General features: G+C 40.1%; 1 long non-coding RNA gene across 1 annotated transcript in view; it reads left to right on the top strand.

Moving 5' to 3' along the window:
- The first annotated feature begins 24280 nt into the window (after positions 1 to 24280).
- LOC144010843 (uncharacterized) overlaps positions 24281 to 25206 on the top strand; it is a 6153-nt gene continuing 5227 nt past the window's right edge. The window contains exons 1-2 of the long non-coding RNA XR_013281365.1: positions 24281 to 24654; positions 24729 to 24992. This is a non-coding gene — a long non-coding RNA (uncharacterized LOC144010843). The remainder of the gene's footprint in view (positions 24655 to 24728; positions 24993 to 25206) is intronic.

Raw genomic sequence — 25206 nt, 5'->3', positions numbered from 1 at the left:
ACACCTGGCAAAAAAAAAAAAAATTCCACATGTTTATCATGCCATTTTCAAAGAAATTCTGCTTCCAATGTGCCAGTACCCCAATGTGCAAGTTCCCCAACGTGCAAGTACCCCAACGTGGCCCGGGCTGCGAGGGCCCTTTATAGCTGCTCGCAGCTCTAGTTATTCTTCTTCTTCTTCTTCTTTATTCTCCGCAAACGATCGCGATTTTGGGTACCTAAACATTCCCGAAAACTCACCGAACTTTGCGCACTCTTCGGGCCCGGCGAAAAATTTGATATTATGAAGGCGTCATAACAACGCGACTCTATAGCGCCCCCTAGCGTAGAAAAATAATAACCAAGCCCGGCACGTTTGAGCTAGAGGAACGAAAATTGGCAGGCACGTGTAGCACCCCGAGACGCACAAAAAAGTCTATTGGGACCATGTAGCTAAAATGTACAGGAAATGAGCTATGAATTTTTTAATGTCCAATTTTGGCCTATTTTGGCACGTTCACTGTGGTCATGCTTTTTCCCCCTTTGCAAACATTTTTCATCCAGTTGACTTCAAAATTGGCATTTATCATCTCAAGACCTGAGACAACAACTGGGCAAAAAACCTTGACTTTTTGAAATACTATATGACGGGGGCGGGGCATCAAATATTGCCTTGAAAATTTCATTTGTCCAGTAAGAGCAAATGCTTAATAACTCCCATGTTCAAGCTCCGAAAAATCTCAAACTTCTCAGACAACGTAATAGTCACGGCCTGAAAACATCTATATGATAAAATTCAGTTATACATATAGCGCCACCTAGTGGTAACAATAAATGTCATACTTTACGTTTTTAGCTACTGTGCTGAGCTCGTTGAAGGGATCCAGTTGAAAATTGGTCAGAAAAGCCTTAAGATGTTGATCATGCCCCACACCGAATATTGTAACTTTTCGCCAAAGGGCGTGGCCGCTACGGTGACGCAAAATCTGAAGATTTTTCGTGACAATAAAAGCTGCATTAACTTGACCGAGATGATCCTATCTTCCCAAAATTTCACACATTTGATGAGAGTCCAGCCCTAAAGACATCTACGAACTTATATTTCATCTTACTGATAGCGCCACCTAGTGGCATTTTTTTTTTCTTACGAATTTTCTTCTACGTTTTTGTCCAAACACGTTAACTGGACCTACCTCAGATTTGCTCAGATGAGGGTTTCGGCCTTCATGATGTCACAACACGAAGTTTGTGAGTTTTCGCGAATTGCTGTGGGTGTGGCTAAGCGCTGTTCGCCAAGAAAACAACGCCGGTTTTGAGGGTCTAAACATGCACAGAAACTCATGAAACTTGGCACACACATCTGGCCTGGTAAAATGAGCAATATTTTATTGTTGATTGTGCTATTTTTACAAAAATGACTCAATAGCGCCCCCTAGAAGTTTTTAACGAAGCAGCCCCGGTTGTACGTTTAAGCAAGAACGACGAATATTTTTAGGTGTATGAGGGAGCCCAAGACCTACAAAAAAGTCTCTTGGACCCATATGCTAAAATGAACAGGAAGTGAGCTACGAATTTTTGAATGTCCCATTTTTGACAATTTTTGCACATTCACAGGGCGCAGACTTTTGCCCACTTCTCCTACACGTTTCATCTGACTGAGTTAAGACTTGACCTGGACCATGTCAAGACCTGAGCCAACGACAGGGGGAAAAATCTTGACTTTTGGAAATACTATATGATGAGCGCGGGGCATCAAAATTTGTGTTTCGCACTGAAAAAGGATATGCTTAATAACTCCCCGGTACATGCTCCAAAAAATCCCAAACTTGACATGTATGTTTATCGTCAAGGCCTGAAGCTATCTCTATGACAACATTCAGTTATATATGCAGCGCCACCTAGCCCTTGAGGCATGAAAAAAAAATACCCCACATACGGTATTTTGTACAAAAAATGTAAACTCATTCTAAGTGTGATAACTAAGTCATTTATGAATATTCTTTTAGTTTCCACCACTCAAAATGTTCACTGGCATCAGACTTATCCAAACATATATATATTTTTATTTATTTTTGATAGCCTCTGTGGACATTAAAAGCAATATCGTGAATGAAGGATATGCTTAATAACTCCACGGTACATGCTCCAAAAAAAATCCCACACTTGACATGTATGCTTATAATCAAGGCCTGAAGGTATCTCGATGACAACATTCAGTTATAAATACAGCGCCACCTAGCCCTTGAGGCTTATATAAAAAAAAAAAAACACATACGGTATTTTGTACAAAAAAATGTAAACTCATTCTAAGTGTGATAACTAAGTCATTTCTGAATATTCTTTTAGTTTCCACCACTCAAATTGTTCACTGGCTTCACTCCGATCCAAACGTATGTACGTTTCCATTTTGTTTTATTCATTTTTGATTGCCCCTTTGGACAATAAAAGTAACATTGTGCAATGAGTACAACGAGCGATGATGTATATATTAAGGGTGTCACGATTTCGATTTTTTATCGAAATCGATCGAAATTACGTCACGATTTCGAGCATCGAAATAGAAGAGAGGACACACGATTCGATGCCCCCCCCCCCCCCCCCCCGCGCCCGCCGCCACCGCCGCCACCGCCACCTCCCAGGAAAGCAAATGAGACGCAGCCATTCAGCTACTAGCTAACGGCACTTGTTAGCTGACTTCTCCTGCAGTCATGATGGCAAGCGCGGACAGACACAGCAATGGTGCTTCAAGCCGCTCCCGCTTCTCTCGTCACCAGTTTGGAAACATTTTGCGTTCCCGGTGAGTTATGTCGACAACGTTCACGTTGTCGATAAAAAGACCACAGTTGCAAGATATGCTATGTGCGCGTACTGTACTCGGCCACGGTGTTACGCCCGGCTCGTCAAGGGGAAGGGAAGTAACACAATAACAGAAAATATAGAGTAGATAAACACGGGTCGACTTTAACATCTGAGTAGTTTTAATTGAAATTTCAGGCAGGGGTTTGACAAGGGAGTGAAAGTGGAAGGTGAACAAATAATAACCGCATTTGACAGAACTGACAGAACGGAGGAGAAACAATAACTAATAGGGGTATAATACACGGATACACAATAGCGTCGCGCTGGCACAGTCGTCCAATCGGAGTGTCGCGCTGGCACAGTCGTCCAATCGGAGTGTCGCGCTGGCACAGTCGTCCAATCGGAGTGTCGCGCTGGCACAGTCCTCCAATCAGAGTGTCGCGCTGGCGCATTCAAACTGAATGGCCCGAGCCGCCAGCCGTAACAACGGGAAACACGACAAACATGACGGGACATTTACGCAGGCATCACAAAGATTTAGATTTATCAAATTCAACTAGAAGTGGGAAAACAACGGTCCAACCAACTATTTCATCCTCATTTACAGTGAAACTTCCACACACTTCAGCTCGCGCGAAACGCCAGATCCATAGGTCTATTTATAGCAGCAGACCTGCAGCCTTGGAAAACGCTGGATTCAAACATTTAATTAGTGTACTTGAACCACGCTACAGTATGCCCAGCAACTGTAAATGTTGGGATATAGTTTGTTCAGGCTGTATTTGTTCCATGACTTTGGATACAATATATTTTTTGTTGTTGTTGCACATTGCACATTATTTTAAGAGGAACGCACAGCACACTGTTGTAACCAAAAACAGTCAATAGATGGCAGGCACCCACTGTGACTTTTTGTTTTTGTTTTTTTATTTTTTATTTTACACTTCAGTAAGAACAAGACGGTTAACTTTATATTGTAAATAAATTCTTTGAATTTGATCATTCCTGCCTAATGTCAATTATCATATATTACATAAATTTACACAAAAATAATATGGAAATTGCATCACCTATATGTAGCCGATCTTTTGAAATAAGATTTACTGTACAATGAATAGAACCAATGATCATAGACTAGCCTTAGCCTACAGAAGCATATGCCTCTGTGTTATAAAGTGGGGGAGCGAAAAAAAAAAAAAAAAAAAAAATCGAAAAAAAAATCGAATCGTGACCCCAAAATCGAAATTTAAATCGAATCGTGGAGTTGGCGAATCGTGACACCCCTAGTATATATACACTTTTACAAAAAATACCAATCAGGGCAACTCATTGCCTAAAAATAAAAAAGGACGCTGATTTTTGCAGGTCTTAACAATCACCAAAACCCGTTGAGCTTGACACACACTGGCAAAAAAAATATTCTACATGTAAACGTTTATTATGCCATTTTCAAAGAAATTTTGCTTCCAATATGCCAGTACCCCAACGTGCCAGTACCCTAACGTGCAAGTACCCCAACGTGCAAGGACTCCAACGTGGCCCGGGCTGCGAGGGCCCTTTATAGCTGCTCGCAGCTCTAGTTAGGGCCCGAGCAGCGACCGCTGCGAGGTCCCTCTTGTTTTTGTAAGAATTATTCTTCTTCTTCTTCTTCTTCTTCTTCTCCGTAAACGATCGCATTTTTGAGGGCCTAAACATTTACGAAAACTCACCAAACTTTGCAGTCTCTTCGGGCCCGGCGAAAAATTTGATATTATGTAGTTGTCATAACAACGCGACTCTATAGCGCCACCTAGCGTAGAAAAATAAAAACCAATCCCGGCCCGTTTGAGCTAGAGCTACGAAAATTGGCAGGCACGTGTAGCACTACGAGACGCACAAAAAGGTCAGTGGAAGCCATTTCCTAAAATGTACAGGAAGTGAGCTATGAATTTTTTAATGTCCAATTTTGGCCTATTTTGGCACATTCACTGTGGTCATACTTTTTCCCCCTATGCAAACATTTTTCATCCCATTGACTTTAAACTTGGCATTTATCATCTCAAGACTTAAGAGAAAAACTAGGCAAAAAATCTTGCGTTTTCGAAATACTATATGACGGGGGCGGGGCATCAAATATTGCCTTTAAAATTTCATTTGTCCAGAAAGAGCAAATGCTGAATAACTCCCATGTACAAGCTCCAAAAAATCTCAAACTTCTCAGGCAACGTAATAGTCACGGCCTGAAAACACCTATATGAAAAAATTCAGTTATACATATAGCGCCACCTAGTGGTTACAATAAATGTCATACTTTACGTTTTTAGCTACTGTGCTGAGCTCGTTGAAGGGATCCAGTTGAAAATTGGTCAGAAAAGCCTTAAGATGTTGATGATGCCCCACACCGAATATTGTAACTTTTCGCCAAAGGGCGTGGCCGCTACGGTGACGCAAAGTCTGAAGATTTTTCGTGACAATAAAAGCTGCATGAACTTGACCGAGATGATCCTATCTTCTCAAAATTTCACACATTTGATGAGAGTCCAGCCCTAAAGACATCTACGAACTTATATTTCATCTAACTGATAGCGCCACCTAGTGGCAATTTTTTTTTCTTACGAATTTTCTTGTACATTTTTCTCCAAACACGTTAACTGGACCAACCTCATATTTGCTCAGATGGGGGTTTCGGCCTTCATGATGTCACAACACGAAGTTTGTGAGTTTTCGCGAATCGCTGTGGGCGTGGCTAAGCACTGTTCGCCAAGAAAACAACGCTAGTTTTGATGGTCTAAACATGCGCAGAAACTCATGAAACTTGGCACACACATCTGGCCTGGCAAAATGAGCAATATTTTATCATGTATTGTCCTATTTTTACAAAAATGACTCAATAGCGCCCCCTAGAAATTTTTAACGAAGCAGCCCCGATTGTACGTTTAAGCAAGATCTACGAAAATTTTTAGGTGTATGAGGGAGTCCAAGACCTACAAAAAAGTCTCTTGGACCCATGTGCTAAAATGAACAGGAAGTGAGCTATGAATTTTTGAATGTCCCATTTTTGACGATTTTTGCACATTTTCAGGGGGCATACTTTTGCCCACTTCTCCTACACATTTCATCCGACTGACTTTAGACTTGACCTGGACCATGTCAAGACCTGAGCCAACTACAGGCAGAAAAATCTTGACTTTTGGAAATACTATATGATGAGGGCGGGGCATCAAATTTTGTGTTTCGCACTGAAAAAGGATATGCTTAATAACTCCCCGGTACATGCTCCAAAAAATCCCAAACTTGACATGTATGTTTATAGTCAAAGCCTGAAGGTATCTCTATGACAAAATTCAGTTATATATGCAGCGCCACCTAGCCCTTCAGGCGTGAAAAAAAAATACCCCACATACGGTATTTTGTACAAAAAATGTCAACTCATTCTAAGTGTGATAACTCCCATGTTCAAGCTCCAAAAAATCTCAAACTTCTCAGGCAACGTAATAGTCACGGCCTGAAAGCATCTATATGATAAAATTCAGTTATACATATAGCGCCACCTAGTGGTAACAATAAATGTCATACTTTACGTTTTTAGCTACTGTGCCGAGCTCGTTGAAGGGATCCAGTTGAAAATTGGTCAGAAAAGCCTTAAGATGTTGATCATGCCCCACACCGAATATTGTAACTTTTCGCCAAAGGGCGTGGCCGCTACGGTGACGCAAAGTCCGAAAATTTTTCGTGACAATAAAAGCTGCATGAACTTGACCGAGATGATCCTATCTTCTCAAAATTTCACACATTTGATGAGAGTCCAGCCCTTAAGACATCTACGAACTTATATTTCATCTTACTGATAGCGCCACCTAGTGGCAATTTTTTTTCTTACGAATTTTCTTGTACATTTTTCTCCAAACACGTTAACTGGACCAACCTCATATTTGCTCAGATGAGGGTTTCGGCCTTCATGATGTCACAACACGAAGTTTGTGAGTTTTCGCTAATCGCTGTGGGCGTGGCTAAGCACTGTTCGCCAAGAAAACAACGCCAGTTTTGAGGGTCTAAACATGCGCAGAAACTCATGAAACTTGGCACACACATCTGGCCTGGTAAAATGAACAATATTTTATTGTTGATTGTACTATTTTTACAAAAATGACTCAATAGCGCCCCCTAGAAATTTTTAACGAAGCAGCCCCGATTCTACGTTTAAGCAAGATCTACGAAAATTTTTACGTGTATGAGGGAGCCAAAGACCTACAAAAAAGTCTCTTGGACCCATATGCTAAAATGAACAGGAAGTGAGGTACGAATTTTTGAATGTCCCATTTTTGACGATTTTTGCACATTTTCAGGGGGCATACTTTTGCCCACTTCTCCTATATGTTTTATCCGACTGACTTATGACTTGACCTGGACCATGCCAAGACCTGAGCCAACAACAGACGGAAAAATCTTGACTTTTGGAAATACTATATGATGAGCGCGGGGCATCAAAATTTGTGTTTCGCACTGAAAAAGGATATGCTTAATAACTCCCCGATACATGCTCCAAAAAATCCCAAACTTGACATGTATGTTTATCGTCAAGGCCTGAAGGTATCTCTATGACAACATTCAGTTATATATGCAGCGCCACCTCGCCCTTGAGGCAAAACAAAAAAATACCCCACATACGGTATTTTGTACAAAAAATGTAAACTCATTCTAAGTGTGATAACTAAGTCATTTATGAATATTCTTTTACTTTCCACCACTCAAGATGTTCACTGGCATTAGACTTATCCAAACATGTACTTTTTTTTAATTTATTTTTGATAGCCTCTAATGGACATTAAAAGCAATATCGTGAATGAAGGATATGCTTAATAACTCCACGGTACATGCTCCAAAAAAATCCCACACTTGACATGTATGTTTAGAGTCAAGGCTTGAAGGTATCCCTATGACAACATTCCATTATATATACAGCGCCACCTAGCCCTAGAGGCATAAAAAAAAATACACCAACTTAACGGTATTTTTACAAAAAAAAAAAAAATCCACATGTCAAGGTTTATCATGCCATTTTCAAAGAAATTCTGCTTCCAATGTGCCGTACCTAAACTTGCCAGTACCCCAACGTGCCAGTACCCCAACGTGCAAGTACCCCAACGTGCAAGTACCCCAACGTGGCCCGGGCTGCGAGGGCCCTTTATAGCTGCTCGCAGCTCTAGTTATTCTTCTTCTTCTTCTTCTTCTTCTTCTTCTTTATTCTCCGCAAACGATCGCGATTTTGGGTACCTAAACATTCACGAAAACTCACCGAACTTTGCACACTCCTCAGGCCCGGCGAAAAATTTGATATTATTAAGTCGTCATAACAATGCGACTCGATAGCGCCCCCTAGAGTAGAAAAATAAAACCCAAGCCCGGCACGTTTGAGCTAGAGCAACAAAAATTGGCAGGCACGTGTAGCACCCCGAGACGCACAAAAAAGTCTATTGGGACCATGTAGCTAAAATGTACAGGAAGTGAGCTATGAATTTTTTTATGTCCAATTTTGGCCTATTTTGGCACATTCACTGTGGTCATGCTTTTTCCCCCTTTGCAAACATTTTTCATCCAATTGACTTCAAACTTGGCATTTATCATCTCAAGACCTGAGAGAACAACTGGGCAAAACATCTTGCCTTTTTGAAATACTATATGATGGGGGCGGGGCATCAAATATTGCCTTTAAAATTTCATTTGTCCAGAAAGAGCAAATGCTTAATAACTCCCATGTTCAAGCTCCAAAAAATCTCAAACTTCTCAGGCAACGTAATAGTCACGGCCTGAAAACATCTATATGATAAAATTCAGTTATACATATAGCGCCACCTAGTGGTTACAATAAATGTCATACTTTACGTTTTTAGCTACTGTGCTGAGCTTGTTGAAGGGATCCATTTGAAAATTGGTCAGAAAAGCCTTAAGATGTTGATCATGCCCCACACCGAATATTGTAACTTTTCGCCAAAGGGCGTGGCCGCTACGGTGACGCAAAGTCTGAAGATTTTTCGTGAAAATAAAAGCTGCATTAACTTGACCGAGATGATCCTATCTTCTCAAAATTTCACACATTTGATGAGAGTCCAGCCCTAAAGACATCTACTGACTGATATTTCATCTAACTGATAGCGCCACCTAGTGGCAATTTTTTTTATTACGAATTTTGTTCTACGTTTTTCTCCAAACACGTTAACTGGACCTACCTCATATTTGCTCAGATGAGGGTTTCGGCCTTCATGATGTCACAACACGAAGTTTGTGAGTTTTCGCGAATTGCTGTGGGTGTGGCTAAGCGCTGTTCGCCAAGAAAACAACGCCAGTTTTGAGGGTCTAAACATGCACAGAAACTCATGAAACTTGGCACACACATCTGGCCTGGTAAAATGAGCAATATTTTATTGTTGATTGTGCTATTTTTACAAAAATGACTCAATAGCGCCCCCTAGAAGTTTTTAACGAAGCAGCCCCGGTTGTACGTTTAAGCAAGAATGACGAATATTTTTAGGTGTATGAGGGAGCCCAAGACCTACAAAAAAGTCTCTTGGACCCATATGCTAAAATGAACAGGAAGTGAGCTACGAATTTTTGAATGTCCCATTTTTAACAATTTTTGCACATTCACAGGGGGCAGACTTTTGCCCACTTCTCCTACACGTTTCATCTGACTGAGTTAAGACTTGACCTGGACCATGTCAAAACCTGAGCCAACGACAGGGGGAAAAATCTTGACCTTTCGAAATACTATATGATGAAGGCGGGACATCAAAATTTGTGTTTCGCACTGAAAAAGGATATGCTTAATAACTCCCCGGTACATGCTCCAAAAAATCCCAAACTTGACATGTATGTTTATCGTCAAGGCCTGAAGCTATCTCTATGACAACATTCAGTTATATATGCAGCGCCACCTAGCCCTTGAGGCATAAAAAAAAAATACCCCACATACGGTATTTTGTACAAAAAATGTAAACTCATTCTAAGTGTGATAACTAAGTCATTTATGAATATTCTTTTAGTTTCCACCACTCAAAATGTTCACTGGCATCAGACTTATCCAAACATATATATATTTTTATTTATTTTTGATCGCCTCTGTGGACATTAAAAGCAATATCGTGAATGAAGGATATGCTTAATAACTCCACGGTACATGCTCCAAAAAAAATCCCACACTTGACATGTATGCTTATAATCAAGGCCTGAAGGTATCTCGATGACAACATTCAGTTATAAATACAGCGCCACCTAGCCCTTGAGGCTTATATAAAAAAAAAAAACCACATACGGTATTTTGTACAAAAAAATGTAAACTCATTCTAAGTGTGATGACTAAGTCATTTCTGAATATTCTTTTAGTTTCCACCACTCAAATTGTTCACTGGCTTCACACCGATCCAAACGTATGTACGTTTCCATTTTGTTTTATTCATTTTTGATTGCCCCTTTGGACAATAAAAGTAACATTGTGCATTGAGTACAACGAGCGATGATGTATATATACACTTTTACAAAAAATACCAATCAGGGCAACTCATTGCCTAAAAATAAAAAAGGACGCTGATTTTTGCAGGTCTTAACAATCACCAAAACCCGTTGAGCTTGACACACACTGGCAAAAAAAATATTCTACATGTAAACGTTTATTATGCCATTTTCAAAGAAATTTTGCTTCCAATATGCCAGTACCCCAACGTGCCAGTACCCTAACGTGCAAGTACCCCAACGTGCAAGGACTCCAACGTGGCCCGGGCTGCGAGGGCCCTTTATAGCTGCTCGCAGCTCTAGTTATTCTTCTTCTTCTTCTTCTTCTTCTTCTTCTTCTTCTTCTTCTTCTTCTTCTTCTTCTTCTTCTTCTTCTTTATTCTCCGCAAACGATCGCGATTTTGGGTGCCTAAACATTCACGAAAACTCACCGAACTTTGCACACTCTTCGGGCCCGGCGAAAAATTTGATATTATGAAGGCGTCATAACAACGCGACTCTATAGCGCCCCCTAGCGTAGAAAAATAATAACCAAGCCCGGCACGTTTGAGCTAGAGCAACGAAAATTGGCAGGCACGTGTAGCACCCCGAGACGCACAAAAAAGTCTATTGGGACCATGTAGCTAAAATGTACAGGAAATGAGCTATGAATTTTTTAATGTCCAATTTTGGCCTATTTTGGCACATTCACTGTGGTCATGCTTTTTCCCCCTTTGCAAACATTTTTCATCCAGTTGACTTCAAAATTGGCATTTATCATCTCAAGACCTGAGACAACAACTGGGCAAAAAACCTTGACTTTTTGAAATACTATATGACGGGGGCGGGGCATCAAATATTGCCTTGAAAATTTCATTTGTCCAGAAAGAGCAAATGCTTAATAACTCCCATGTTCAAGCTCCGAAAAATCTCAAACTTCTCAGACAACATAATAGTCACGGCCTGAAATCATCTATATGATAAAATTCAGTTATACATATAGCGCCACCTAGTGGTAACAATAAATGTCATACTTTACGTTTTTAGCTACTGTGCTGAGCTCGTTGAAGGGATCCAGTTGAAAATTGGTCAGAAAACCCTTAAGATGTTGATCATGCCCCACACCGAATATTGTAACTTTTCGCCAAAGGGCGTGGCCGCTACAGTGACGCAAAGTCTGAAGATTTTTCGTGAAAATAAAAGCTGCATTAACTTGACCGAGATGATCCTATCTTCTCAAAATTTCACACATTTGATGAGAGTCCAGCCCTAAAGACATCTACTGACTTATATTTCATCTAACTGATAGCGCCACCTAGTGGCAATTTTTTTTATTACGAATTTTCTTCTACGTTTTTCTCCAAACACGTTAACTGGACCTACCTCATATTTGCTCAGATGAGGGTTTCGGCCTTCATGATGTCACAACACGAAGTTTGTGAGTTTTCGTGAATTGCTGTGGGCGTGGCTAAGCGCTGTTCGCCAAGAAAACAACGCCGGTTTTGAGGGTCTAAACATGCACATAAACTCATGAAACTTGGCACACACATCTGGCCTGGTAAAATGAGCAATATTTTAATGTTGATTGTGCTATTTTTACAAAAATGACTCAATAGCGCCCCCTAGAAAATTTTAACGACGCAGCCCCGGTTGTACGTTTAAGCAAGATCTACGAAAAATTTTAGGTGTATGAGGGAGCCCAAGACCTACATAAAAGTCTCTTGGACCCATATGCTAAAATGAACAGGAAGTGAGCTACGAATTTTTGAATGTCCCATTTTTGATGATTTTTGCACATTTACAGGGGGCATACTTTTGCCCACTTCTTCTCCACGTTTCATCCGACTGAGTTAAGACTTAACCTGGACAATGTCAAGACCTGAGCCAACGACAGGGGAGAAAATCTTGACTTTTCGAAATACTATATGGTGAGGGCGTGGCATCAAAATTTGTGTTTCGCAATGAAAAAGGATATGCTTGATAACTCCCCGGTACATGCTCCAAAAAATCCCAAACTTGACATGTATGTTTATCGTCAAGGCCTGAAGTTATCTCTATGACAACATTCAGTCATATATGCAGCGCCACCTAGCCCTTGAGGCATAAAAAAAAAATACCCCACATACGGTATTTTGTACAAAAAATGTAAACTCATTCTAAGTGTGATAACTCAGTCATTTATGAATATTCTTTTAGTTTCCACCACTCAAAATGTTCACTGGCATCAGACTTATCCAAACATATATATATTTTTATTTATTTTTGATAGCCTCTGTGGACATTAAAAGCAATATCGTGAATGAAGGATATGCTTAATAACTCCACAATACATGCTCCAAAAAAAATCCCACACTTGACATGTATGCTTATAATCAAGGCCTGAAGGTATCTCTATGACAACATTCAGTTATAAATACAGCGCCATCTAGCCCTTGAGGCATATTATATAAATAAAAAAACAAAACACATACGGTATTTTGTACAAAAAATGTAAACTCATTCTAAGTGTGATAACTAAGTCATTTATGAATATTCTTTTAGTTTCCACCACTCAAATTGTTCACTGGCTTCACACCGATCCAAACGTATGTACGTTTCCATTTTGTTTTATTCATTTTTGATTGCCCCTTTGGACAATAAAAGTAACATTGTGCAATAAGTACAACGAGCGATGATGTCTATATACACCTTTACAAAAAATACCAATCAGGGCAACTCATTGCCTAAAAATAAAAAAGGACGCTGATTTTTGCAGGTCTTAACAATCACCAAAACCCGTTGAGCTTGACACAGACTGGCAAAAAAAAAATTCTACATGTAAACGTTTATTATGCCATTTTCAAAGAAATTTTGCTTCCAATATGCCAGTACCCCAACGTGCAAGGACCCCAACGTGGCCCGGGCTGCGAGGGCCCTTTATAGCTGCTCGCAGCTCTAGTTTTTTCTTGTAATGTGATTCAAAGGTTTTGGAAGGATTTTCAAGATTGGCTGCAACACAAGGGTATTCAATTTAATGGTATGTCGATGAAAGAGATCCAATTTGGAATCAATATTCACGATAGGAAAGTTGACTTTGGTGTCAATGTCTTGCTTGTATTGAGTAAACACTTTATTCACAAATGTTGTTTTTTTAAAACAAATCCTAGTATGGCTCACTTGAAGAATGAGATCTGTCCCTTTGAAAAATCGTTAAGGTTTATGAATCAGAAAAATGCCCTTGCTTTTGAAGTTTTTTTGAATGACTTTGTCTTGATTTAAAAGATTTATGGGATCCTTTAATTTTGACAATTTTTAGCACGGCCCCTTGTTCTTTTTTTTTGTTTTGTTCAATTTATTTATTATTATTATTATTATTATTTATTATTATTATTATTATTCTTAATTTTTTTTTTAGTGTATGTTTCTTGCAATGTACTGTAATCGACTTGTGTGTAACATTTTGTGGTGCTTAATTTGTTTGTATTGTATTTGATGTTGGTTATGTCGAATTAAAAAAACTAAAAAAAAAACAAAACGATAATTCCTCCCCCTCCCGGCAAAACAAGCCCCCGCCCTCGTCACATCTCTTTTGCACCGCCCCACGTACCTTAGCTCCCGCCCGCTCGAACTTCATTGAACTACAATGCAAACGCACCCCCTCAATTTTTTTTGTTTTGTTTTCTTTGGTATTATATATACCCACTCACACGCGTGGCCTACTTCTTGTAGGCCACATACATGGGCCTCTCCCAGGCAGAGTATCGAACCCACGCCAACCGGCACCAAAGGCAAGTGACGGTTCCACTCCTCCACCTGGAGCCCGCACACCCCCTCAAATGTCTCCTTCACTTTGAGCACGCAAATAACAGAAACAACGCAATAACGCACATTTCTTTGTTCTTTCTTTGTCTTTTTTTCTATAGGGCAGACACTTCTCGGAATGTAAGGAGCGGATGTAAGAATTTTAGACTTGGGTAAATTAAATTTTAGACCTAGGATGAAAACATGACTGTTTTTTAAGACATTTTAGGCCTAAAATGTAACTTTCTGAATTTTAGATTATTTATTTTTTTTAGACTTTTTGAGACCCCGCGGGAACCCTGTATGAGATAAAGCTTTACATTCAAGTTATATTTGCTAAATATTTTACTGTAACATGAACTGTCTGAAACAAGCAGTGACAGGCAAAACAAGCCAATTATTTTATATTTTTACAGAGGGTCGAGCTCTTATAGTGAGGCCTCCCAACCAGCTTCGCCTTGGGAAAACCAAAGCTACGCAGCCTGCCGTCACAACCAATCAAATCTGTGTATCCCAATCAGGGGTACGTGAGCACATGTTCATTAAAGCTCAGATGACTGAAGAAAATCAAACTTTTTCTATGACTCTGAATATTGTTCTTGTTCAGTGTTTGTACGTTTAAAGGGGGCTAATGTAAAGTCACTCCAGTTTTTCGTGGCAAATGTTATTTTTATTTCTCTTTATTTTTGATTCATTTGTGTTCTGTTAATTTCACCAAAAGCACTCATTAAAGCAGCTATATGGAAGATTTAAAATTTCAAATCGCTACTGCCACCTGTGGCCGAAAACAAACCGCACGCACGTACACGCTGCGCGCACTCGTACGTGCACGACCTCAATACTGAAGACTGGGCTCTTCATATCCAATTAAACTATGTTTTCAGAGGTAAGAAGTTTTATAATGTTATACAAAGCTGGCCACTTCACGGGATGAGACTCTCGATCCCCACTAAACAATTGATGTCCACGGGACGTGCAGAACATATTGCTTTAGTTGGTCGAAGTCCAGTCCTGTGCTGTACTCCAAAACGATGTGCAAATTACGTCAATTAATTGGACATTCCGATGTTAATATGCAGTTACATATTGTAGTCACCCCGCTCGACGGACGTCAACCTGATTCTAGTAATTATTAGTGTATGTCGCCCCCAGGCTAGCGTCATTGTGCATGAGCCGAAAGGTGGGCTGCCATTTATGGAAATTGACGATTGTGAAAAACATATAGACCCATTCATTACTTAGTGTGATACGGCCGTGAATGTTATCGCCATTCAATAGTACCGTTCACATTCCGTTAGCATAATGTAGCTACAATAGGCTGTTTTCACGGAGGAAAATAAGGCAACATTTAGCCTGATTGAAACGCCGCGGAATGGAACGTCTGTTCTTCATAAAGTCATTCTGTTCTATTACATTCAACTTTGCCGCCCCTTTCACGCTAAATGTTGCCGTCCACCTCACTTTCACCCCAATAGTTACGACCGAGAAGTGATCGATCTTGAGGTTACTGCTATTTGAAAACAACACATTTTCTTCTAAATGTCAAGATACTCGCTTCTTACCTTTTGGAGTGGAAAGAAAGCCAGCTGTGAATCACTTTTCTAATCCAGGTCCGATCTCAACTCTCTCCACCGCTGAAATGTCAAACCAATGTTCACTCTCGTTCTTGCCCGGCGTCGGTCACTATCAAGTTTAGATTTTTTTTTTTTCATGGCACTTGACATTGTTTTCTTTTTTTTTTAAGCAGCCTTCCGTGGAGTAACAGCGGGTGTCTGGGGCAGCGAAAATCTGTACTAGTTCCGTCTTCGCGACTACAGGAAACAACTGACGAGACCACGCGTGACGTCACATCCCGCAGACACATCCTGCAGACAGAGGGCGGGAAATTCGAAGGATTCGGACCGGACGCTTCCTAAATAATATTGGACAGAGGCTTGTAGGAGTACCCATTGTGAACAGCTAAGATGTTGATCTACTAATTAGAATATGTTTCAGTCATAAATGGTCAAATAAAAAGGCTATTGTTAAGATATTTTTTTGGGAAATCCTCCATATAGTAGCTTTAAATTTGGGATAAATATTGTTTTCCTTTTTTTTTTTATGACCTATGCATGAGAGAACATGAGCTAGTGTGCGCGCTGTGGAGGTCAGCTGCGCGGTGACGTCACTTTACGTGCGTGAGCCTCGACACTCGTTCTGGATGTGGCCGAGGTAAGACACATATGTTGCTTTCTCCCATTAGTCGCGATGATTAATGCAATAAAGACTTGGTGTTATATTAATTGGGTTGGGTTGGCCCTACTTATTAGCTGGTGTTGTGTTCGCTACATGAAATTTTTGAGCCGTGGTCTGTCGTTGAATGGAGCTAATACTGCTAACGATTGGCGCCTTTCGTTGAGATCTTTTTTTGACCATCAGGAGAGCTAGCAAGGACATTGCAGTGTACACCGGTGCTCATTGTTGCTTTCATGCACACAGGTATGATGTCATTTCTTTGTAGCCTACATTTTATTTTTTTGTTTTTTTTTTGTTTCTTGACTCTCGCTCTGGATGTGGCCGAGGAGAGCTAGCAAGGATGTCGCAGTGTACACCGCTGCGCAAAAGCCACACAAACCTTTAGTGGATTTGGCCTTTACTTCGGGCCCAACTTTTTGGAAAAAGGCAGCTGACAAAAAGCAAAAAAAAAAACAAAAACAAAAAAAGGTTGGATAAATCCCCCCTTGAAGGGTAGGCAGGTAGGCTACTCCAGAAACCTATTTGCATCCAAACAATGGCAAAGTCAGTTTTCCAATACATGTTCTCCCTGTTATTAATGGCTTACTAAAGGCTTTTCATACCAGAACCAAAAATAGTTACGTGGATTTTTTAAAGATTAATGGCACTTTTACAATTGATGTGGAGTAAATGGACTATTCATAGCTGATAAAAATTTTGGGAAAAGACTTCATGTTGGAACATGATAAAAATAGTAGCACTTAATAGCAAAAAGGCTCGTGAAAAGGTGGGAAAAGAACTTTTGTTGTCAAGAGATAAAAGTATTGTCTTAGAGATGGCTGATGTGTGTGTTTTACGGCCAACAGAATCCACTTACTCCATCACCGTTGAAATCCCTACAGTGCAGCCTGCCCTAATACATTTACAGGTCTATGTTCAGCCCCGTCAAATAAGACAGCTTAACATGTCCATCTTCCTCCATTTAAAAAATCTTTCCGAGAGAATAGCCAGAAAGGTGTGCTTCTCCATCTTCACCTCTCTGCTTTTGTTCATTGCACTGTAATCGCAGAGTCGAGTGGGCTTCATATTTATAAATCATTTATTGAAGGGCTAATGCATTGCACTCGAAGGAAGAGTGCCCACTTTGGCTGTAATTACTCCGTCAAGAGATGCAGCATTGTTTCACATGGAAAAACCCTTTCTGTCTTTCGACTTGACTGTGCTCAATAATAAATATATTTCAAGTTTCTTTGTGCATTGAATGCTTTTACTGTGTAGTAAGAATAAAAATAGCAACCAGTTTTGATTTATTCTTATTTTTCAGATTTCTCTTCGATGTGTTTTTCCCTGTGTTTCCCCTATGTAGTCCAGCAAGACGCATAACTGGAAACCATTGAAAATCGTCTTTCAGTCTTGAGCACTGCGGCCACGCCAGGAAGTTGCTAGATCAATCAAACACATTACGCGTAGGGCTGTAACGATATCCAATCATCACGATACGATATTATCACGATATGAAGGTCACAATACGATAATTATCGCAATATTGTGGAGAGGTTGGCGATACAAAAAAAACAACAAAAAAACGGTCATAATATTGTAAAGAAAAAAAAGACCACAATATTGTGCTTTTGTACATTACAGCAATGCATATAAACAACCTACAATCTTTAATAACACTTAATATTGAGGCACTTACTTGCTAATGCAAGCACATTGAGTTCCTCCATATATTGACTCTGTTCACAAGCAATTACGTGCCCCTTCATCTGACCATTAGCTAGTGCTTCTCAAATAGTGGGGCGGGCCCCCCCAGGGGTGCGCGAGGCTCCATGGGTGCGCGAGGCTCCATGAAGAGGGGCGGGTTTGACCTCGGGGAACATGCTTTTTTATTTTTTATTTATTTCTTTTTTTTACTGTCCTAGAATAAAGTGCAATTGCACCTCCACTACATTAGGGGGCAGTGGCGCTCTCATTATTGGCAGAGTGTGCGCAGGGAGCATTCGCCCGGTGGTGTAGGGGTTTTGTTTGCACTGAGCATAAGCGCTTTGCACAAAGCAAAAAACAAACAAAAAAAAAACAGCACAAAATGTTTTATTTTTGTTTCGCAGGTTAAAGTTTTTTTTTTTTTTTTTCAAAAATGTTTATAGTTTAATTAAAGATTTAATTTTATTTTTGAATTTCAGATGCACTTTAAATCTTTTCTGTTACAGTTAATAAAGCTATTCTTTGTTGTAAGTTGGTCCATATTTCTTTCTTTTTTTATTCTCATACATTAATACGGATACAGTGTTATGCAGAGGTGTGCTTATAACAATTTTATAGAGAAATTATACTACTTATGGTCGTGGGGGGGGGTGACAGAAAATAATTGAGAAGCACTGCCATTAGCCTAGATTTTTGCATAGAAGGACCAAAACATGCCTTGTGAAAATTAAACTGCACTAAAAAACTAGCCACCAGAGGGTGCTAGAACTGCACAAATGGAAATTAACCTGACTTTGTTAACAGATGTGCTGCTTTCAATATCGTGACATGACCACGGTGATATATTGTGGGTGGCAGTTTGTGGCTTTAATATCGCAATATCACGATATCGTTACATCCCTATATATGCGGCTCACGGGCCTAATCTAGGTTTATTGTTGGCTCAAGTAGCAACTTCTAACCATATTAAAAACACAGTGACAGTCAATATATATATATTTTTATATTCTGCTACATACATATATAACGGGATATCCATCCATCCATTACCTACTGCTTATCCGGGGTCGGGTCGCAGGGTTTGCAGCTTTAGCAAGGAAGCCCAGACTTCCCCTGTCACTTCAACTAGCTCCTCGGATCTCAAGGCATTCCCAAGCCAGGTGAGAGACATAGGCCGTTTCTCAATATCCATTCTTGTCCGTACTTACGTCCTTAAACTTCAGTCACGGCCCAAGTACTGTTCCAATTGCAAGTACGCTAAAATCCATGAGGGTCGAGCAAAGAACATACAGAATACCCGGATGTTGTTCTGACTGCAAGCTTCCTGGTTCCTGGACGCAACTGTGTACCACATGACTAGATGTTATATAATTACGAGTAATGTTTTATTAAAGTATCATTTGAAATTATACATGGGATTTATTTAATTTAGGATTATATTGGCAAAAAGGTACTGGAAAGACACAGATGTGAGTTGTAGGTTTGTTCTAATTTTCGATAAAAATTATATTTGAATGTGTATTTGTTTTCAAATCTCTCAATGGTCTTTCCCCACCTTATCTCGCCGAGCTCTTGCATCCCTACACACCTGCCCGGTGCCTCAGGTCAGCAGACCAGACACAATTGGAGGTACCAAGGGTTAAGCGGAGGCTTCGAGGAGATCGAGCCTTTGCTGTTGCCGGTCCCTCCCTTTGGAAGGACCTACCGCTAAATATTAGGCAGTCCCCCTCGTTACCCGTCTTAAAACACATCTATATTCTTTGGCTTTTGGCGCACCATGAGACTTGTTCTTGGTGTTTTGTGGTGTGTATGAGTTTGATGTTTAGTCTACTTATTTATGTATTTATTTATCTCTTTATTCACTACTTCTTATTTGTTCACGATGTAAAATGTATTTACTTGTAAATAACAAAAAAACAAACAAACAAACCTGTATTCACACTTCAAAATGTTTTTGTTCTTGTTTACTGCAAAATGATGTTTATGTACAGCACTTTGTATACAGCAACGCCTGTTCTTAAAGCGCTTTCTAAATAAAGTTGAGTTGAGTATAACTCTATATAGTAAATCATATTTAATAATATATATTAATATATTTATATACAATATTGTACATTTCAGTTGTTAAACTAAATTGTGTAAAAAAGGACTAGATTTAATAAAGTTGTACTTTATACATTAAATATCTATTATTTTTTATGCTCATAAAAGGGGAGGAATACTTACAAATGTGAAGCTGGTGGGGGGCAGCAATGAATGAACATGCCGTGCCTAGTCTGTCGGAAATGAAAGAAGAAGAGCAAATGCGATGCTCCTCCGCTGCCATTCGTTCCTTGAAGTACGAAATGCATCTTGGGATATATTCAAAGCCAAGTCTTAAGTGTCACATATGCGAGCACCCGAAAGGGAGTATTTTTATTATTCATTTTAATATTAAATATTATTTTATACCTCTGTGTAGGTATAAAATTAAAGCGGAAATATTCAGGACTGACACAGGTTGATACACACACACTGTAATGTAACCAGCTCCGTGGTGCGTGAAATCACAAAATTACAATTTGCCAATTCGTTGGAATTTACAGTATTCGGAACTGGCTCGTGCCCATGATGTGGGCTTAACCCGGGAGAAGGGAAAAAATGACATCGCATAAGAGCCGCAAGAGGCTTCAACCAACAATAAAGTTTGCTCACCTGTAACTGCAACTCAGTGTTGCTGGGTGTACGATAATTATCATATTTGTATGAATTTGACCCTCTGTACAATCAATAATCCTAAAAAATGGCAAATCTACGATAATTTGACCATTTCATATTATTGCCGGCGAAACTGAAACTGCCAGTTTTTTTTGTTTTTGTTTTTGCGAACTCTGTAGGTATCTGTTATCATTTGACACAATACCAGCCAAATCGCGCTTTACTGAGCGTGAGAAACGAGTGACGTCCATGTATTGATTGGCTGAATGGTAAGTGCCCACCCCAGGAGACACTCCCAGACAGGAAATCGCGCAGTACTCAAACCACCAATACAAAGTGAATGAGAGCCAAAAGCAGAAGACAGAGGAGAGATAAACCGGAGCAAAATTAATTCCATTGAAGGTGATAGTGAGGAGGGACAAGAGACAAGAAAGAGAAATAAGCAGCATTGTCCACAGACTTACAGAAAAGAATGGGAAATCCAGGCCCACTTTGCCGGTTGGATGAATCCTGTTGCGGGCTTAGACAGTAAGCCTTTTCCCTTGTTGCAACACCGAGCTGTTGGCTGAATGAATGGTTTAAAAAAAAATGTGTTGCGTTGAAAACTCCTTTTTCTTTTATTAGTTTTGATTTGGTTCCTGAGTCCCCAATCTTAGATCTGGCAGAGGCATCTTTTGAATTACAGTTCTAATTCTTCAATACAACCTGTAAACATCATTCAGCATATGTATGGAAGGCAACTTGTAAAATGTCTGAAGTCCTCTTGTTTACGTTTAACAATTTTTTAGACTGTCTCAAATGTACTGTAAATGTGTAGGATCGTATACTGAGGAACGTTTCTTTCTTGGGTGTAGTAATATGCCGGCCTCGCAGCTTCAAATGTCTTGGCTGGCTATCCAGTAATATATACAGATCAGTGACGTTAATACGCAACGAAGCCCTGAGTGCCTGTGAGCGGCGAGCACTTTTAAACACAAGAACGACCATATTTGACTGGCGAATCAGTGTATTTTGGTTATGATGGGTGTATGATCATTTCCATCAAAATACGATCATTTTGACTCTATGGTATGATAATCCTATATTTCCCACCTGGCAACGCTGCTGCAACTAGCCACTGATGTTTCTCGTACGTCCTTTCTTGAAAGTGAGGGAAGAAATTCTTCCCTGTTTTCGTGATGATTACTCCAGTAGGACGACCACTTGAAATGATATTCTCTGGCATTTGCCGGCCCTCTGTCTCCGGGACGCAAAGCCACTGACTGTTGCCAAGTAAGCTAATTATACGCATGCGCGTTGTCAGGCATGCAGCTAGACTGTCAGCCTTTTTTCTATTCAAAAGCGCACGTACAGAAACAACCTCTCGGACTAACACAACTTTATTTCTCATTGCGCATGTGCGGAAGCTGTTTGCCTTCCGGTTTACAAAGCGGAGCTTCCTCTCGCGAGAGACCTGTTTATCACGATGGTTCGTGCGTGCCAACTATCCGCTGTCGGCTTTCCAAAAAAAAAAAAAAAAAAAAAAACTCTCCGCTGCCAGCTTTCCACATCTCCGCAATGAAAACAGGACAAATTACACAGGAATTTAAGACCAAAGCAGTACAACTACGGTATTGTAAAACAATAATTATGGCAATGATTTTATTGAAGGGCTGAAGGCCTTGGGCATGCACCGCATTAATAGCTTATTAGGACCGCTCGCCACTGCAAAGATTTGTGTCCAACCGAAAGCCAGATGAAACTGGCCAACTCATTCAGTAGTAGTGATGGGATTTTCGGCTCTTTTCAGTGATCCGGTTCCCTTGGATCGGCTCAGTGAAATGAGCCGGCTCTTTACGGCTCTCAAACGGCTCTTTTAACTTTAGCTTTTCTTTCAAATATTTACGACAAATTTACCATAGATTTTGATAAATGACATGCTGAACTAAATATTGCACTCTACTGACTGCAAATAGCAACAATTATCAAGCAAGGAAAAGGATTTTTACTCATTTTATTGAACATTAAGAAGGCTCCAAATAATAAACAAGCAACAAAATTAAAACTTCAACCAACAACAATCAAAATAACAATCAAATAACAAAAATATTGAGTAGTAATTTAACTGCAACAGCAGCAGCAAACAAAACACAGGGTTCCCGCGGGGTCTTAAAAAGTAAAAAAAAGTCTAAAATTCAGAAAGTTAAATTTTTAGGCCTAAAATGTCTTAAAAAACAGCCATAAAAAAAGATAACAGGACAGCAGTTGTCAAAATTTGATGGATGACCAATCAGAAGCCGTTATTTTGAATTAAGCCCCGCCCCCATCCAATCAGAAGCCGTTATTTTTAATTAAGCCCCGCCCCCTTCCACCTTCTCAACCAATCAGAAGTTATTTTGAATTAATCCCCACCCACTTCCCGCCCCCTAACCAGTCAGAAGCACCAAAATTTGACAGGTGCCCCGCCCCCCGACCAATAAAGCCGATATTTTGAATTAATCCCCGCCCCCTTCCGCCTTCTCAACCAATCAGAAGCCGGGGACAGCACCTGTAAAAATTTTACAGGTGCCCCACCCCCCCGACCAATCAGAAGACATTATTTTGAATTAATCCCAGCCCCCTCTCCCCCCAGCCCTCCACCCCCTATCCACCACCTCCCCCCTCCCCTCTCCCCCCACCCCTCCACTCCCCTATCCCCCCAGCCCTCCACCCTATCCACCACCTCCTCCCCTCCCCGCCTCCCCCACCCCGCCCTCCCCGTGTACGGTTACTGTGTGTTTCTGACAGATAAGGTCGTGTTTTCCTGCGGTTATGGCAAAACTCGGCTCAAACCGAAAGTGTGGTTAGTATTCGTTATGAAAAGAGGAAGTAGGCGCTATAATCTAGATAGTCCCCCATCTGCTAATCAAAATCGTGGTTAGTCGTTATCGTCTTGTCAAAAAGTTTTCGTCAAACTGACAGCTCTCCCTCACGTCGTGTCACAGGAAGTGCCCCCCACCCTCTGCTATCGCGTGTGTGTGTGTGTGTGTGTGTGTGTGTGCGTGCATGTAAAATAGTGTGAGGCTCTCTTATTCGAACGAAAGTGTTGTGAATATTAAAAAATGTAATCCATTTGCTTCATGTTTTTTAAAATAAATAAAAGAATCTTACCGGTGTTTCCGGATGTGAAGTCTCGTCTCCTTTGAGGGGGTTTCTTTTAAAAAAAATAAAGGACATTGTAGCGGGGTTTGCATTAAAAATGTAATCCTTTTGCCTCATGTTTTTTTTTTAAATAAATAAAAGAAACTTACCTGTGTTTTACTGCGGTTATGGCAAAACTCCTCACCTCCTTTGACGGGTTTTTCTTTAAAAAAAAAAAAAAAAAAGGGTATTGTAGCGGGGTTGGTTTCTAACTGAAGTAGGTGGGAGGGGGGAAATACATACGAAAAAATAAAACGATTATTCGTGCGTATAGGTCGTTATTTAGACAATTTTGAACTGCCTGCACGTTCGTCGTTTGAAGACGTCTGATATTGTTACAAAAGCTAAAAGGGATGGCGGAGAGGGGTGACCGTCTCTCCCATGGTGAACGGCGCCATCTAATGGTCAAAGGATGTTACTGCATTTGATTAAGGGAGGGATGGAGGGAGGGGCTACTCATTGTGCCTTCCATAAATATCGCGTATCCCCCATAGCCTTTTATCAGTTCTTTCTATCGGATTTCCTAAGAAGTTCTTCTTTTGGGTCTCTGAAAAACAAAACCGGCGTTTAAGATGGTGAAAGGTAATGATCTTTTTTATTATTATTATTGTTTTAAATGTGTAGATGATATAAAACTATATTTCTAATGTACGAATGTGGATATGCAGATATTATAAAACTATATTTTGTATTTTACAGATACTATTACAACGACCGCGGAAGTTTATGATGCTCGTGAGTTTACCACATTTTAATTATTTGTAATATTCTTCTTAACTTTTAATATAGGAAATTGTTTTATAAGGTCCTCAACAGTTCGACTTTAGCGATGAGGATTTTACACACGAGGATTACGGTAAGAATCTGCGTTTAGTCTAAAACATCTTTACTATATTTAATTTTAACGTATAACTTGTTTTTATTTTTTAGAATATATAACAGAGACCGAAAATTCGGCCTTGCCGGAAAAATTACAGTCGTATCCTATACTCTGGGGCAATCCAACGGCAGAGGTCGCTGTTTTGGCTGACGAGGACTCACGGTCGATCGCTGACGGAAGAGAAGAAGAAAAAGCGGGGTCTGTTTCCGGAACCGGAGTCACCGTCCGCGACGTTAACGTGAGGGAGGCCGCTCCTAAACCCATCGTTTCTGGCCGCGCCAGGATAAATATTGGCAGATACGCGACAACGAGCGGTAAGCGGTTGATATTTATTATTATTAAAGAGATTCATATAATGAAATAAAGCGCCGCCGGTTATTGTTATCGTAGATACAAGGTGCGGGGTAACAGTAGTTTTGAAATACTACAGTACCCATAATGCGTAGCGACCAGATTGTTTTGTTTTACTTTTTAAAATTGTTTAAAGTTTTTGAGGTAAAAGTAATATATTTATAATGATGAAATGAA

The sequence above is a fragment of the Festucalex cinctus genome, chromosome 21 (assembly GCF_051991245.1).
Source record: "Festucalex cinctus isolate MCC-2025b chromosome 21, RoL_Fcin_1.0, whole genome shotgun sequence".
Classification (NCBI taxonomy): Eukaryota; Metazoa; Chordata; class Actinopteri; order Syngnathiformes; family Syngnathidae; genus Festucalex; species Festucalex cinctus.
Note: the sequence above shows the minus strand (reverse complement) of the source record. Positions and strands in the feature narration are given on the sequence as shown.